Source organism: Vanessa cardui, chromosome 6, assembly GCF_905220365.1.
Source record: "Vanessa cardui chromosome 6, ilVanCard2.1, whole genome shotgun sequence".
Taxonomy (NCBI): domain Eukaryota; kingdom Metazoa; phylum Arthropoda; class Insecta; order Lepidoptera; family Nymphalidae; genus Vanessa; species Vanessa cardui.
Genome location: NC_061128.1, coordinates 10,820,314 through 10,838,640, shown reverse-complemented (window position 1 = coordinate 10,838,640; position 18,327 = coordinate 10,820,314). Strand labels below are relative to the sequence as shown.

The 18,327-nt window shown below is 31.1% G+C and overlaps 1 protein-coding gene across 1 annotated transcript in view; it reads right to left on the bottom strand.

Moving 5' to 3' along the window:
* LOC124530226 (elongation of very long chain fatty acids protein 7-like) overlaps window positions 1-13,574 on the bottom strand; it is a 103,748-nt gene extending 90,174 nt beyond the window's left edge. The window contains exon 1 of the mRNA XM_047104277.1: window positions 13,503-13,574. The gene's annotated coding sequence lies outside the window, so the exon portion shown is untranslated. The remainder of the gene's footprint in view (window positions 1-13,502) is intronic.
* Window positions 13,575-18,327: the final 4,753 nt, after the last annotated feature.

Genomic DNA, 18,327 nt, shown 5'->3' with positions numbered 1-18,327 from the left:
GAGGATTATACACGGACATACATGGCATTATAGGATGTTTTTCCTCACAGCCGTTCAAATGATCAATTAAAAACAAATATTAAGCAGAATGTTTGTAAGTTTTGAATAAAGAATATTAAGATTTATTAACAAAAGTATTAAAGTTAAACTCGACATCTGTCATACTTTTATTGATATAAAATTTCTGTGTCATCTCGCAAATGAAGCATAATATGTCGTAATATGTCGTAGCTGTGAAAAGTCACGATCTTGACCTCCTTCGGTGACCGTTGATTTTGTGTCGAGCTTATTTTGCAGGTATCAACTCATTAAGTATTTAATATTAGATTTACTTTATCGACATTCTTTTAAATATATAATACTGTGTTTGTCATTGTAAATTAGCTCATTGTTTGGAAAAGAAACATAAATAAACCCACTCTCCTTTACTTATTTTTATAAATTATTGTAATATTTTACTGTATATCATCATGAAACAAAGTCTCTTACCATTGTCTGTCCCTTTGTATGCTTTGATCTTTATAGTCACACAACTGATTTTGATGCGTTTTTTAATAGATAGATATATGTAAGAGAAAGGTTTGAAACATGACACATGCGCAATATAATAGAGAAACACTGATGATTTGAAATAAATAAGCACGTTTTTTTATGACACAATTAATCGTTATCAAATAAAATACCTTAAATACATTGTCTATTTAATATAGATCAAAAGAGCCTTTTACCAAATGTAATTTAAATGAATATTTTCGAAGATATTTAAAATGCAGTGACATAGTCGGTTGTCAGATTTGCAGCCGCGCAAAGTCTCTCTTATAAATTAAACTTTTGTTTCCAAGTTGCTTGACGCAATAAATTTGGTTGTGCGTTAATAGTTAGGTCATTCAATTTTTAAGTAAAACATGTGATAGTAGTGGGATCGATAGTAAATCAAGTCATCAGAATCGCACTACTTTTGACTGCTATTCGCGAATCGTCCAATATACCAATCACTTTGGTCCAAGTTGGACCAAAGTACCCAATAACATCTACTGGGTCTTTCTGTCAAGAATTTATCGCAGCAATGTTAAATCATTATTATATCGATTTGTTAAAATAACGATTTAATAGTAATTTAATTTATAAATTTAGAACGTTCAGTTGCAAAATGTCTTTGTATTAATCATTATCTAGTTGGTTTAATCTTGTTCACCGGTTCGAGTTCAATGACCGTTCCAGTCTGCATCGATTTATTATTTTGATTATAGAGTCTTGTTATTTAATATTTAATGTATTTTTAATCAGTATTTTACTTTTATATAAAATAAGTAAGTGTACTTATGTATGTGTGTGAGAAGGTGTATTACTTCGGCTTAGTTTAAAATAACTTTTTTTTATTTCATGCAGATAGTAACTAATTAAAATTTTTTTTTTATTCAATATGATTTATTTTTTACCACTTCACTTCCAAATTTAAATATTGATAATTTTAATTTGTAGTAAAATAAATGTTGTAAGATAAGATTAAAGATACCGAGTTGTCAATTTCGACTGACTTTATTTTTATTTGTTTTATGGAATAGGTTGGCGGACGGCGGACAAAAAAAAAAAAAATAAAAAAAAAAAAAAAAAAAACCCGCTGAGTTTCTTTCGCCGGTTCTTCTCAGGTCAGTGTATTTTCTTTTCCGAACCGGTGGTAGTGTTTCAATTGACCATCAATAAGAAAGTGTAATGCTTCCATATTGAATAAAGTTATTTGAATTGAATTTGAATTTGAATTTGACGAGCATATGGGCCTAAGGAACTAAGGTGCTATGTCTCTTGTGCCTATAGTTACACTGGCTCACTGACTTTAGTGGCAGAATATCTGATGAGTGGGTGGTACCTACCCAGGCGGGCTTGCACAAGGCCCTACCACCAAGTAAATAGTGATTTGACACTTAGTTGGTGGCGCGCAACTTCATCTTATAGTTTAAATTTCACTCGTTCTTTAATAATACATTATACGAAAAACAACTTCAAATACTATAATCAAAAAAAGTTAAAAATATAGTTACAATATTAAGAAAAATTAACAAAACCGCGTATTCAATTACGAAATCTTTGAAGAACTCATGAAGATCATTACAAAATTAATCTCGAATATATTTGCAATCTTTGAAGGGATACTTCAAAGAACATTTCAAAATGCCAGCCTTGCATATGCAAGGATAGGATTGCCAAACGTTTGAAGTTTCTTAGGAGACCTCCATGTTATAATTTTTTATTATCGTCTTGTACTTGAAAAATGTATTATTATTCTGTGTTCAATCGCTGGAACAGAAATATTAAGTATGAAAGTTGGTTTACTTTTTAGATATTATATTCTTCCCTTTGATTTTAAATAATTTAATAGGGATCAATATCTCAACAATTCTATATCTGGTGGAAGCGATATGTGTATCACGTAAATCAGTGTACACAATACATTATTATGGATTGTATTTTATCTTAATTGAAACCTTGAATGTATTTTAAAATGATTTATCTTATTATAAAAGTTGATTACATAAATGCTTTAGGAAATAATATGATCGAACATTTAATAAGCTATGAAAAACTATTTTCGTCATTTTTTTTTGTATTAAGATATACTTAACATATTTTTCAATTATAAAGCTTTATACATAGAATAAAGCTCACTCTAGTCGTTTGGGCATATGAATGTTAACCTAAAATTGATAGTCCAAACTCTACAACATCAAATCTCACTGAAGACGGGTGGTTGAATAAGTCCCAAATCTTATATAATATAGTTGTGAAAAAATTGAATCAACATAATTGTTATGCACACTGAGAATTGCCATTTCATTTAAATTCGACAGAAATGATGCACTATGTAACTGGTGATTTAAATGATTTTACACAAGTTTTTTTTTTTTTTTTGTTGGAGATTGTTTTTAGCAGTAAGGCATTCGTCTTAGAGTGCTTACGAACGCTGCTTTATTTGTTACATTATTAGTGCTTACATAAAATTGTTCTCTTTACTTAAGAATAATAATGTTTATAAATATAAAAGAATATTTAATTTTATTTTATTAAAACAGAATTAGTGGCTCAAAATTTTCTAACAACTATTCGGTGACCACAAACTCGAAAATAATTACGGAATACGATCACGAAATTATCTGACATTTCACGTAGGTTTACTTTCTGAAGTAATAAGTAATACTGACTATAATAATAACAATTTAACGATACATGCATCTGAATAGTGTTACACAAGTTCGTTTTTTAACATTTAACGAGTCAGATACGAAGTGATCGAGAACGATGTTACAATTGTTTGAATTTCATCAGCAGGCGCACTTTTAGGTCCGGAATTGTTCAAGTGATTTACATTAGACAAACTTGATACGTCAAAATATCAGAAGTGTCCATATCTATCTGACGTTTGCAGAGTATATATATGATGGAAATATTTAATATTAAGTAAACAAATATTCATTGTTGATAATTAAAATTAATAAAGATTTAATGACAGTAAAAACCTCATATTTTGTCGTAAATTTAATTGTTGCATATTTAATAGTTAAGATTTAAAAGGCTCTATTGATGGTTGTTCGATGAAAAGTTTCGTCATACGACACGTTCAAATACAGCTCTAGTGGGTCATCCCAAGGTTCAAATAATATTGCATCGTTAATTTAATTAATTCATAATTAATAAATCGCAAGTTTAGTTATTTCATTGATTTTATTCCTATTGAATTTTGGTTGTGTTAATCAATCTTAAGTATAAGTTAATTTCTTAGATATAATATATGTTGGAAAAAATATAACTGTCTGTATTAAGTCTTTATTTCCTCCAATCCTGTAATCCAGAAACTCTGAAAAAGGTCAGTCATAGGATATTAATCCTATGGACGTTTTACGTATTTTTCAAAGTATGGGAGCGTAAAATTAATACTTCTTTATTAAAAATATCAAAAACATCTGTTGGCTTAGCTCGATTACTAACCAGCCCTATAAGGTAGCTGCTAGACCAGCGAGGGACTGTGATGTTGTGCAACAGTCATATTGTCCTGACGCGGATTCGAATCTAAGATAATGAAATTTACGATAGCTGCATCTTAGCTTCTAAACAATATTATTAAATGAAATACTTTATTGTTATGAACCTTAAACATATAAATAAAGTAAAAGTGACAGCCTATAATGACCTACTGATGGGCTAGGCCTTCCCACCCTTAAAAGTAACACATGCCTTAGAATTTAATTGAAATTAGACACGTTATGTATGTAGGTTTGCTCACTATCTTTTCCTATAACGCTGAGACAGAGATAAGTTCTCTTAATACCGGGTTTGAAGCCGTAATCATCGGTTTAGTTGCACGCGTTCAAATCACTTGGCCATATCGGCTCATAACATAACATAAATAAAAAAAAAAAAACACAAATTTCACTTATTTCAGCCTTGCTTCTTAGTCCAAGGTTATCAAATATTGTCATAGTGGATTGTGAAAATCTCGTGTTTAATAACTCGCTAAAATTGTGACGTGAATGTGAATTACTTCGTAATGTATGATACGACCTTGTTTCTTTTTTTGGACATTTAAGTGTTATCTAGTTTATACACTCTACGAAAATATAGCAATGGGCTTATACTCAATTTAAATATTCATAAATGGAATTTATTAAAGTTATCGTATGATAATAATACAAACAGCCTGTAAATTTCTCATTGCTGGGCTAAGGCTTTCCCTCTCTTAGGATTTATACGTGGCAGAATTTCGTTGTAATTAGACACATGCAGGCTACCTTACTATGTTTTCCTACACCGTCTAGATCGACATGTATTATAAATACAAATTAAACAAGTAAAAATAGAGGTGCTTGTTTGGATTTGAACCCGCAATCATCGGTTATTTACGCGCTCTAACCACTGGGCAATCTCGGCTCATTCAATAAACTATATAGAAATAATTAGTTTTATGTTGTGTTATTAACTTTTTAAACAAAGACTGTCTCTTCCATTATATGTATTAAATTGTATCCTTGGAATAAATGACAAAATAAATTACTTACAACACTAGAACATAATATGTTGTTGCACGATTTATACGTGCGTTTGAAACGATTTATTATTATTAAACAGCTGTGCTGAATGATGAACTGTTTTAGTGTTTTAAAAAGTCGGTTTTTCTATAACATAGATCTCATGTCACACTGATACGACTTAGGTGTCGTTAGTAATGAGTATACCTTTTTTTCCTTAAAAAAAGGTATGAAATATTCAATTTTTTACATATATACGATCGAAATGATTTAAAAATATTTTCTATTTGTACAATATAAAAAAACCGAAGTTATTATGTTACTTATGTTTTCTTTATCCAAAAAGCGTAGTGTTTATTGCGTGAAAATGGATCAGTAATTTTCTTGTGAGAATTGTCTCTTGTGAGCTGCCAGGGATATAGAAAAGTACAAACCTTACCAAATACTAACCTTCCCTAACACGTGGAGGAAACGCGTTCAGAATCTTGTACAAAACATTAATATATTATGAAGGCATTAATCAAAATATTATAATATTCATTACGTTGTAACAACTATTTCAGATTGTATGAAACAATTTAATTCAAACAAACCAGTATAGATTACAAATAAGACAAATATTATGCCCAATATAGTATCTATTCAATATTTAAAGTGCGAAGGCGTTGGCCAATGCGGGGCACAAACAAAATCTTTTCACACTATTGCGTTAAACTTGTGAAAATGCATATTGTTGAAATAACTTGACACTTTTATTCTACAAATCATGATTATTATATTTACTTTATATAACTCGGAGGTAGTTTTAATGTCCGTCTATGATTATAAGAATACTAGCGACCCGCCCTGGCTGCACACGACTGTAATTCTGATACTACAGAATGCCTGACTGACTTTTTTGAAGACCTTAATAATGAGTACAATACTTTTATTTTGATCTATCTTGTACAATGTAAGCGCAAAAAAAGTGTTTTTAATCTACGACATCACTTTAGAAACCTCTAAAATTTTCAGTGTTTCTCTATTATATTGTACATGTATTATACATCCTTTTTCTATCAACCTTCCTCTTGAATCAATCTATTAATAAAACGCTTTGAAATATATTGTGTAATTTAAATGATCTAAGTATGCATAGCGACAGACAGCGGTGAGCGACTTTGTTTTATACTATGTAATGATATGATAATGATAATGAAGCCCAGGGTCTGTGACAGATGCTTTGTTGTGAAGGATAAGTTAAGTATAGTACGCCACAACTTAGGTGTAGCATCCGCAAAATTCGTAGAACCGATCACATCTGAATTATGTACGCTGTCCCAAATTATCAATATTAATTTCTTATGTGAATATGATTTTTACACAAAAATAATAACTTGTAATATCGTTTGACCTAATATATTCGTCAATTTGATACGTCGATTTACATGCACTCGCTTTCTGGTGTTGAATTGACATAGAACTGATAGGGAGCTATTTATATTAGTTGTGTATATCGGCAGTAATCGGTTTTATTGAATTTGCCGCTGCTACATCTAAGTTTTGTCGTACTATAATTTTTTTAACATTTCAGTGTTCACAGTGTTAACAACATCGCTGTTGGTTAGAATTTCGTAGTGTGCATTCTTATTTCAATAAAAAAAAAATAGATTGTTTACTGTTCCTCGTGTTCTATTTAATTTTTCGGTCCAGCGTTGCGGTCTAATCAATTGATAAAAATAAATAATGCGCCGGGGCTTGTATGTATTGCGTTCTATATATTATTCCAAGCAGTTAACTGGAAAGTTAGTTCTGGGTTATTTCGTTAAATTTTGATTATCAAAATTAGTAATATTTTCAAAAATAAAAATATAATTATATTATTTCAATAATGAGACTAAATCATCGAAATAATTATCAACATGATAACAATATAGTCTTGTTCATATTGATATGTACAGTAAACCATAAGGTTCTTAATGAGTAATAAAGTTCCTTAACTTGATATAGTAGTTATTAGTTAAATAAATTAATAAGTACTACGAAAATCAAAAAAATAATAATAAATGTCGAAATAAATCAAGTCGCGGGTATTTATACTGCATTTTAATGCAGTATTAAGTATACCGTTACAAACACATTTGATTTGCAGTTATTGCAAACTGTTGCTACATTTCTAAGCCGTTCACCTTTGAAGGTAAAACCTAAAACAGAACGGAATGGCTATTACTAACTGAGATAAGTACCGGATCATTTTACTTCTAAACGTATATGATATAAAATTACATGAATATCAAATATGACTCATATTTTTTGCAGTATTCATCATTATGAATCGACATTTCACTCTTAGAGAACGTAAATCTTAATCGTAAATTTCGGACTTACATCCGCTACGCTATTCTGAATTTTTATGTGTTCACCAATCAATTAAGTGTCACCAACTTGCTTTATAGCACTGAGATTGAGCAAGACCAACCTTCTTTTTAAAGGGAGGCTGTATTCGAGCATTGTGTGAGACAAAAGATATTACGCGATCAAAACGATAGAAAGTTTGTTTTGGAGCGCTAATTATATATAGACAATACAAATTATGTTATTAATTATCTAAGTACTATTATATATAACTATTATTTCGATGTTTTGTAATGGAAAGCTATATTAAATAGTACTAGCGACCCGTCACGTCTTCGCACAGGTGCTATACTGATACTAAATATAGGTACTACAGAAATATTCTTGTTTCTAAAATATCTCGTATCACTCCTATACTGATACTGAATATACAAAAAAAAAAATTCTTGTTTCTAAAACCTTCTTCTCGAGTAACTCTATTGATTACAGAAAGACCGTATCTTAATCCGTTGCGTAATTTTAATGATCTAAGCATACATAGGGACAGACAGCGGTAAGCGACTTTTTGATACTATGTAAGGATAATGTAAAAAGTAACGGCCCGTTAAATGTGTTTTTATTTTTTTACATACATATTTATGAATGGTGGTTATTTAGTAATAATTTCATGAGAATTCTAAAATATATACCCGTTTTCACGGTAATTGTTTCACACAATGACACGAATATTGTAATGTCAAATGATAATCGTCTTTCCAAATCATATAGGGTTAAATATGTTAACTATAAGCAAAACATATTGACGCTAATTGCGTGATGCAAGTACATGTGAAACGGAACGACTTGTGTGACTCGCCTTTAGAATAACTAAAGACCGTACGAACATTGTATAGTACGACACAACTTAGATGCAGCATCGACAAATTCAATAAAACTGATTACTGCCGATTTACACAACCAATATTAATTGCTCCCTATCGCGCCATTCGACGATATTCGTCGCTATAGCTTCTCGCGTCAGTTCAACCCGAGAAAGCAAGTGCATGTTATTACAAGTTATTATGATTGTGTAAAGATCATATTCACACAAGAAATAAATATTTATAATTTGGGATAGTGTACTTAATTCGGATGTGATCGGTTTTACGAATTTTGCCGATGCTACATCTAGGTTATGTCGTACTGTACTAACAAACCACGTCGGGTTTCGTTCGAGATATTCTGTCTGTTTTCTTACGAAGATACTAACACAATTAGGAGCGTTGTTCAAACTTCTGGTGACCTAAAAGTTGGCGCTTATCTAGCTCAAAGACTAAGCCTCGTTAATTATGATTTTTTTTAAATTTGATGGCATCAGTAGATGGCAAATGGACCATCTTATGGGAAGTGCTCATAGCAGCTCTGTAAGTAATATTAATCATTCCTTTCTTTGAGAATTAAGATATTGTTTCCCTTGTGCCAGTAGTTACAACAGCTTCCTCACTCTGCCCCCCCCCCCTCCCCCCCAATTTCTGTTCAACGGTACAATTTTCGATCCGGTAAATACCACCTAGGTATTTACTCCGGCGGGGTTGCTCAAAGCCGTACCACCAAGTAAATAAATTCGATTTAACCTGGTCTGCCCACTGATTAGTTTATCTAAATTTCATATTAATCGGATATACCAACATTCCTTGTTACTTATAATACATTTATTTACTTTGTGTCCAACTGTCATAAAACCGGAAAAACAATGCTTAACAATATTATATTTTGTACGAACATAAGCTTATAACAAATAATTCGTGATTATTTATCTTATAAAAGTAATTTCCTTATAAAAAATAAATGCCGCGTATAATCTTTGTATTTAGTCAAACTTTTTCACCTTCACGAGTAATTCTTACAACTATTTATTAATTTATAGAAAAACGGAAGAGAATCTAATAAATTTTATCATATTTATATACTAATAATAATAATTCATTTATTTTCAGACAATAATAGTCCATATTTGTTAATATAGGCTTTGTTAAAATATTATATTATATTTTTTACAGTATTTTCTTTTGTTTCATGTTATCTAATAGAGGCGTGTTTCCACCGATCCGTACAGTGTGTCGATAATAAGCTTCAATAATTCATTTTTAATCTGTCATTTACTCTACTAGAGGGTTAAAAGAGGTTTAATGAACCTCTTTTATTCATGTTCATTCTTTACGTATTATTTTATTTGTAAAAAAAATTAAATCTACTCCGTAGACAAACATACAAACATACACTTACAAAATTAAGCTCATATGCTTAGAAGTCTAACTGGATCGTCATACCCAAATATTATTCAATTCTAACAATGTTACATACATACATGTCGAACTGATAACCTCCTTTTTTAGAAGTCGGTTAAAAACAGTATTCAAAATGATTTTAGGTTATGTATAGTTTAGTCTACAACAGTATTAAAAATATATATCCATTCTCTATTTAATTTTAACTTTGTTACTAAGTTGCACCAACGTCTTACAGTGTTGTGAATTTGATCTCAGCCGAGCAGTGATGTAATGTTGTCGAAATTACCGCTAACTGACAGATCTGCAATAATAATTTGCGTCACTATTAAATACTATTTTGTATTTTGCTTCATTGATTTGTATCGAACTTCCAAATTGATAAAGTTAAATACTCAAAACACGAACTGCCATAGAAATATACTTAAAATGCCATTTTATATTTAATATATTATACGTTACTTTTTACGTTACGTTACATTTAAAACATTTGTTAAATGAAAACGATTAATCAATAGTATATGCACCTAATTTTTGTTATTATTTTTTTTTTAACCTACGATGCATCTATAGTTATTATGTATATTAAAATCGATATTTCCGGCTTCAAACTCAGGCAATCAATACTTTTTTTTTTTATTTATATTCATTATTTATCTATGTCACGTTATAAAGGCGGTTATTATTCGCGGGACAGAGATGTGTAAAGGTAAAAAATATAATAGCTAGCTTAGGAGTTATGCGAATTCATATGAACTCACACCAACTAAACATATCTTTTCCATTCGATTTGTTTTAATTGAGTATAAGTATTTACACCAAGGTTAAAATTCACATGTATTAAAAAATTCAAAGTATTTTATGTAGTGTAACATATGTATATGCGAGTAGAGAAACGTAAAGAAAGGTAAGTAAAAAGTTTCAGCCGTATTCCTCAATTATATTATATTTAATTTTTTAGCCTAGCAATACATGGACAATTATCTAATTAAGTTCTCATATGCCACTTGAATTTTCGAATTAAAAATAAAAAAAATAACAAAATTAAATATATGACAAAAAAAGAATTTGAAATGTTATATCGTAATCAATATCACACAAACGTATATCAAAATTTGGAATTTTGACATCACAAAGTTAAAATTGATTCACGCAAAGAAGATTAGCCAATTACTTGATTCACTCACTGTCATATTTCACTGAGACGGAAGTCTGATATGACCGAAAATATATATAAGAAATATAACACACTATGCGAATTTCTTACACGGTCTGAGACTTTGTGTGCGATCTTCGGCATTTTATTTTATTAGGAGTATCTAGACAACCGAATCCAATGTACGAATCCAAATCTATGTCAGACCATATTTTATTATATCTTATCATATAGCTCATCTTTATCAACCACAAAAACCTGTAGACTTCCCATTGCTGGGCTAAGTTCCTCTCCCTTTGAGGAGAAGCTTTGGAACAAATTCCAACACTCAGTTCCAATGCGGGTTGGTGGAATACACATGTCGCAAAATTTCTGTGAAATTAGACTCATGCTGGTATCCTCACGATGTTTTCCTTCACCGCCGAGCACGAGATGAATTATAACCACAAATTAAGCAAATGAACATTCAATGGTGCTCTCCTGGGTTTCAGTCCGCAATTATCGCCTAAGATCTCATCTTTATAATCAAATAAGTGTATGTATATACATGTATATACACTGTATAAAAAATAACAATAATAATTTGTGCAATCAAATTAATGAGGTTTGTCACACAGGTAACCGATAGCCAATGAACGCGATGATTAAAAACGTATTACAAATAGCTTTGTATCGATATGATTTTAAATTACTCTAGCATTGTTACGAAATATGATTACGATCTATAACCTATTCCAATCACAGAAGTAATGATTAGTACAGTCAGGGTAAGAAAAGGTTCGTCACCTTAAGATCTGTTTTCGCGTGCTCAGTATGAGCGATAATCTGCTTTACCGATCGAGAATGACATATTGCGTCGCAATGATTTGATGTTTAGATTTAAAAGGTACTAAGAGTTTACGACTTAATAAAGGAATGAATTTGAAAAGTGACGAAGGTTTTCTTACTCTGACTGTAAAGAAATTTGACATTGAATTGACAAAATATCATTGCTGGAGATCGAGAGTAATCTAGTACAGGCATTATGGATACGTGAAAAAATTGCGCTTTGAATGTCGATTAAATTATATAATAAATTTGAAAGTAAGCTTAAATTAGATATTAGTAGATAAATACTAGGTTGTAGTTAATTTTGCAAGCGTCTGATTAGGAACCACCTATTTATCAGTTGTTCCACCGCTAAACAATAGTACCCGTTAGTTGTGTTTCGTTTTGAAAGGTCAGTGAGCCAGTGTAACAGGCACAAGATATATAACGTCTTAGTTTCCAAGGTTGATGGCAATTTAAGGAATGGTTAGTAATACTTATAGCGCCGTTGTCTGAGGCGGTGGTTTCTTTTTTGCATCAGGTTGCCATTTACCATTGACCATTGGTCATCCAGATAACTATATCATAAAAAAGCCCATGTAAATAGGTATAGTACGACAAAATCTAGATGTACCATCGGCAAAATTCGTAAAACCGATTACTGCCGATTATATTATCCACTTTTAGGATATTATAACGACAAATTATAAATAGCATCATCTGTTATACCTTCGTCTGTAGAAACAAAAAAATGTCTCTAAATTTTATAATAACATATAATATGTTAGATGGGTATTTTTTTTGATTTTGATGATGAAACTTTTAAATATTAAAAACAAAAGTTGGATTTTTTATTTTTTAGTTTCATTGTTTAACGATGGCAGATAGCAATAGTCAAAGTAACAAAAGTCGTATGTGACTATAAATATTGTTTTCTGCCCTCGTCCAAAGGTTAGTTTACATGGCAGCAGATTCCAAGTTCCTTGAAGTTTCAAAAAGAAAAACACTTTAATTGTTTTAAACTGTTTGAAAATCTTTGAATTGATTCAAAGGAGAATTAATGAAATCTCATTAATTACTGTTCATAAATATATCATAATAATATATGATATATAGCAAAAACTTTATACCGCATTTTCCAAAAGAGTTTAAGAACATTTTTTCAGCTTGTGAATAATATGTATGTCATATGTTTATAAATAATACTTATTTAAAATCGAATGTATATATTTATTTATAACGTTTTAGAATGTTTTATATTTTTATTACAAAATACTTTTAAATAGAAACAAGTTAGGAACTATAAAACTCATCGATTTTACATGTGTGGAATTCAGAATACTGGATTGACAACTAATGGGTTATTTACATAATAGGCGGAATAATGTACAGATCTATTTGGGTAAATTGCTATTTTTTTTTAAATTCTCTGGTACATTCCTATTGAACCTAGACGTGAGATCATTTTCTTTATATGTTATAATGTCGATATTTATTTCAAATATCTAGGTGATTTAGTTTTTTTTTAATTAATTTTAAAAAATCTAACATATAGAATTTAACGTAAGCGTTATAAATAGTGGATACCTCCTATAGAATATAAATAATAAAACGAATAGCGAAGAATCTAAAAAGAAATAGATAATTGGCAGATTACAACAACTTTCTTACACAACTATTACACTATTATCGTTGTAATTGCAAGCTTGCCAAATTCAATAACTCTTAAATATTAGTTAAAGGCTAAATGAAATAAGTACTTGCTGAAACACATACATTAAAATAAATACGATAATACAACGCTGCATGCAATGTCATTTCATCACCACAGATTATAAACAAGGCATAGATAAAAAAGTATACCTGTCAAATAATGCGCGTAAAATGCCAAAGTCAAGTTTAAGACGTTGCCACACTCACCTCAAGGTCACTCGAAGGTTGCGCAGCGCACAAAGCAAGTCTTCCACCGTCGGTTCACTACTGAGAGCCGAGCTCGAACGCTCAGCGATTTCACAACCCCGTGTGGTGGTGTCTTAACATTTCGCAGTGATTGTATTTGTAAGGGACGAGTGATTTTTTTTCATTATTTACTTTGCATTACTTTACAGTTTTCTTGTTAAACTTGTTTGTGAATGAATGACCTATTTTCTTTTATTTTCAAGGTCATCTGACGCCAAAAACGTAATTATTACCATATAAGTCCTTTCGAATATATAATGTCCTTGAAACAACTACTACGTCTATTGCTAGTTCTTGGAAGAACTATCTTTGGTTATTTTGTTATGGTTATTTTTGTGGGAATGGTTTATTCCAGGTTATTACAAATAGTTGTATAAATCGTACTAGATTATGTTTTTTTTTTTTTATCTTGATGTCTCTGTTCTTCCATCTATTTCTCATTCCACTGAGGGTCTGAACGTTAAAGTATTTTTTTATTTACTATTTGATTAAAAATGTCAACTATATTTTAATGAAACCTTAGTCATAATCATTCAATGAAATACCATTTTGTGCGGTATAAGTTATTTTAAATAGGTATAATTAGGTATATTACAAGTGTACTCACAAATATAACATGACACGTCCAGGCTACACATGACTACTAAAAATATTTATGTTTTTTATGACTATGGGAATCAAAAATAATATCATGTGATAATATCTCTTCGTTACCGGTTTTTGCGTCTCAAAGTAAAGCAAGAAAATACATTTTTCCGTCAATTTTGTTTTAATTCGATGCGTAATAAAAACATTTTATCGATTTATAAATTATTCGTTTGTCAAGTTTGCCGTGTTGAAGATTTTTATTTGTTTGAATTAATTGTTTTTGTTTCCTTTTTTTTATAGGAAACTGTATACGTATAATCAAAGATGACACACTTATAGAAAGAAAGAAAGAAAGAAGAAAGATGAATATGAATTATTATTATTCCACAGCAATTACAAAACGACATTTCTAGGAGAAATTTTGCCGATATCAATATCTCTTTCCAGTAATAGATTTATAGGAATAAAGATTTAGATTATGATTGTGAAAAAAATCCTGTATATATCTATACGTACAGACACGGTAAGAAAAGGTTCGTCACCTTAAGACCTATTTTCGTGTGCTCAGTGTGAGCGATTATCTGCTGTACCGATCGAGAATATATGACACTGACAGACATATTTTGACAATTCAGTAGAATATATAATATCTAATTCGTATGTTACGCCATTAAAAAGGTTTCATGTTGATATAAAACTAGACGTAGTCCAAAGATGTTATACACTTTTGAACCAAGTTGTCATACTATGTAAGTTGAATTTTATATGCAGTTGTCAGTTTAGTACTTTAGTTTCAAAAGGTACTAAGAGTTTACGATTTGTTAAAGGAATGAATTTGAAAACTGACGAAGGTTTTCTTACCCTGAGTATACCTCAATTAATATTTAAACAGCAAACATTATGCAAAAAATGAATGGTTAAATCTTCATTGATTATCGAGAATAAACACAATTTAAACTTATGAAAATTCAGTGGTACTTGCTTAAGTTAGAAATCAGTGGATAAGATTTACGTATTTTAACTAACAGGCTTATTTGTAAGCTTATTTAAAATAACGCTTTGTGAACTTCATAAAATATAAAACTAATACATCTAAAAATAAAAAAAGTAAAGTAACAGTCAAGGTTTAGCATATTCTACCACGCTGTTCTAATGCGGGTTGGTGGAATGCACACGTGGTAGATGTGTTCCTTCACCGCTGAGCACGACATGAATTATAAGCACAAAAATTAAGCACGTATATATATAGTAGTGCTTGCCTGGGTTTGAACCCGAAATCATCGGTTAAGCTGCACGCGTTCTAACCATGGGCCATGTCAGCTCTTCTTATATATCCACAATGTCAAAATATGTAACCTTTTCCCACCTAACAATCAGAAGCGTTCATAATATTATCAAGGAACACTCGATAAAAAGACTCATTGAAATGTATGAAATTGTATTATTACATTTAGGTCTTGTGATGGTATAAAACAGTCTTTAGGTACCCCTGTTTCGATATGTAATCCGGTCAAAAGCCCATACTTTAATGTGAGTAACCTGGCCAGTCGTCACGGTAAGGGACCGTTGCATAAGTCAATGTTGCAAGTATCCAATGCGAGCTAGCATGTTGCTAAATGCTATTCGGAAATCCAGAGAAGATAGATTTCTTAGAATTTATACACTCATATGTCACAAATATACGTCTGTGTGTCACAATGTACAATGTCTCGGATAATATTCAGTGCATTTTCCATCAGAACATTTCGTGTGGGACTATACAACCTACTATAATTCTACTTAAATTTTAATTAAATATCCTGTTTTTTTATACTTACTACAGCACTTGGTAAGGTCTTGTGCAAGCGTCTACATCAAAGTCTAAATCAAAATATACTTTATTCATATTAAAAATACTTTATTTGTTTATTAAGCTATTACAATCGCTTTTGAAATGTTATTTAATAAAACTATATTAAGTGAAACTTCCTCTGAGTTTTGGTTTTAAGGGCGTGTAAGTAATCAAAAACAACAGACACAAAGGAAGTAACTGATGTAATGAATGCAGAATGGTTAATCAGTCAGTTCCAACGACCATGGGCTGTGGTGACCACTTACTGTTTAAAATTATAGATTATTTTTGACATGTGATCAATTAATTTCACCTGCAATTAGAGTACTTAAGTTATCAAATAAATGTTAGTAGTAGCTACGTTTAAGTAACTAACAGAGATTAATCGATGATTAGATTAGAGAAATACACATATAAATCATTCAAATGAATTAAATGAAGTGTCTGTCTGTACTATCTAATACAACATTAAGATGTAGTAAGTTTCATGTAGGCATTCTTGATAGATTTGTCGTGGTCTATTGCACGTTAGCGGATATACACGTCCTAGAATTCGTTTTGAAACCTACAAGTTTCCTTAAGCGCGGCCTTTTTGATGATCCATCTAGAGCAGAGAAAACTAAAGATATTATTATTATCATTCTCAGATTTTTCATGATTGTAATCAGTATAAAGAGTTACCTTATAACATACCTTACCTTAACAAATCGATCCATTGCTTTATTCCTGGCCAAAAAATATATACCATCATATTAAATATTACTTGTGGGAAATTACTTTAACAGCTTGTAAAAGTTTCACTGCTAAGGAAAGGCTTACAATAGGGCATGATCCATGTATCTGTTGTTCCAGTGCAGGCCAGTGGATACACATGTGATAGAATTTATTGAATAAGACACACATTATCATGTTTTTTTTCCATTTGCTGTCGAAACACTTGGCTCTTGGAGTAGTGGTGCAAAAAGCTTAATCAAAAGTATAACACCTCGCCTCATTGCCTCCACTGGTGACAGGAGGGCTGGTTCGTTTTTTGCCCAGAGGATCGGAATTGCGATTCAACGGGGAAATGCTGCTAGCATTCTTGCCACTTTTCCACGCGGTCAAGATTTATACAGTAACTAGTTTTAGCTAATATTTGTATATATTTAAGCATTTAATGTTATAAATTCTTATGTTAATAAATTATATAAGACATATAGTTTCTCGCAATATTATCCTTTACCAACACGAGATGAATTATGTTCTTTTTTGCGGACGAGCATGTGGGGAATCTATTGGTAAGCGGTCACCACCCCCCATTGATATTAGCGCAGTCAGAAATATTTACCATTTCTTACATCGCCAATGCGCCACCAACATTGGTAACTATGATGTTATGTCCCTTGTGCCTGTAGTAACACTGGCTCACTCACCCTTCAAACCGGAACACAACTATGCTAAGTACTGTTTTTGGTGGTAGAATATCTGACGAGTGGGTGTTACCTACGCAGACGGGCTTGCACAAAGCCCTACCACCAAGAAAGAACATATTACCAAGCAAACATAATCCATTAATAAAAATGCAATGTTTTAAAAGTTTGTCACGTGACGAAACGCTTCTCATTGGTCGGGCTTATGATGAAGTCACTTGCTTGTTAATCTTGATTGCCTGCTATGTGTAACACGGATTAAAATACAGGCAAGTGATGTCACCGACCCCATTGCAGTTCCATATTGTCCAATTAGCGTTTCGCGCGCTGTTTAAATATAGAGTTTTTAATATGATATTTTTCGGCAAATATGCACTAGGAATAAAAAAATCAACTTTTACTAGGTTCCTTTACCTCTACTAAGCAATGTAAAATAGGTAAAAAAACCAGTCAAATAGCCTATTATTATCAGGAAATCTAAAAAGCGAAGATTTAATTTTATCATTTATCATATTCAATTTGATTTAACCTTTGTAACTTCCATCCAAACATAGCGTGAATAATTGCAAACGAGTCCGAATTTCGTACGAAATCCTAGTATTATCTTGACAATTTCAATTTACTATTGTATAATGAATTACATGAAGACATACTGCATACAAAAGAAATTCTTGAAAAGGCTTGCTTAATTCAATTATGACCTTGCTATGTGTATGATACAAGATGTTGCGTTGGAACGAATACTATAAATATCATGTGTTCAAGAATGACACGTAAAGCTAGAGAAATATGTACTTACTATTTGTTGCCCGCCGTTTCGTTCGCGTTTAAGATTGGTAGATATTAAAGCGTCAAGGTTGCTTTATAACAAATTTCATCAAAATCGGTTCAATAGTTTCGCTGTGAAATCACAACCGACAGATATACGTTTCGTGAAGATTATACATATTAAATCGAA